We start from the raw sequence: 1,167 nt of genomic DNA, 5'->3' as shown, positions 1-1,167 counted from the left end.
TCACTGTCATCGATGGGAAGCAGGGCATAACCTCGAATGTCGTGTTGTGTGATTGTGTGCTGGAAAACAATTTCATTTTTAAGTTTATTTTAATTTGTGATTTTGGAACAGACATTGTTAATAATAACATTAAATGTCGTTTCTTTTCTTACAGGTATGAAATATTTGTTTAGTACTAAATAGGTGCATACTTTTGTTTCATGTAATTTTTAGTTTACATGTTAATAACAATAAATCACTTTTCTTACAGAGAAACACAATTGTGTTTGATTGACTGTGTCACCAAAACCACAGATATATTGGAAATTGTCTTATATACATGAGCGACAAGTCTAAGCAAGTAAGCTCATTCTATAATTTCAAAGCAATAGCTCTGTCTCATTTCCCCATTTCCCATACATTTGCATGTAATGAATAAATGTGTAATGTATTAGAAGCCCACTCAACGCTATAATGTTTTCCATATTTTTTTTGTATAAAATATACTTGGTTTTCTATTATATCATAGAAAAGACTTGCAAACACAATACCTTTGTAACAAAACACTTTTAAATAAATAGGAAAATTACAAGCAGTGACAACATTTAACAGTAGTTATGTCATACAACTGAATACTAATCAACGAGAGAGAGACCGTTAGATCCGAACGCTTCTAATATAAACACTGATAAAATAATAAGAACGATATATTAAATATTATGTTGTTATCTGTATTCAATAATTTCTATTCACGCAAAGATTTAGATTGACGAACTGCCTCTCTTTGAGTAGTTTACACTAGTTTGATCCAATTCAACAGGAGATTCAACAAGATATAGGAGATTCCAATTACATGGTTCAAAATGATTTGTTGATAAAACTATTTAGAAAGAAATGACTTGTCCAAATTCCTTGCAAAAATATTATTTTTCCAGTTAGGGAACCTGAGAGATTCCTTTGTGTGGACATGATTGAGAAAATCTGATGGAAAATGATTTATTTTCGATAGGGTCAACCAAATGTGATCGTAGTGTACACCTAGTCAGGTTAACATGATAAGAAATAGTGTTTATTTCAGTAAGGTGAGAGATTTTTTACATGGACATGACCAGGAATGCCTGAAGAAAAATTAATTCATTTTAAATATGGTTATTATCATCTTCATCATCATTATCAAATCCACATCAT

The sequence above is a fragment of the Diorhabda sublineata genome, unplaced genomic scaffold (genome assembly GCF_026230105.1).
Source record: "Diorhabda sublineata isolate icDioSubl1.1 unplaced genomic scaffold, icDioSubl1.1 Dsub_87, whole genome shotgun sequence".
Lineage (NCBI taxonomy): Eukaryota > Metazoa > Arthropoda > Insecta > Coleoptera > Chrysomelidae > Diorhabda > Diorhabda sublineata.
This window is presented reverse-complemented; position numbering follows the sequence as displayed.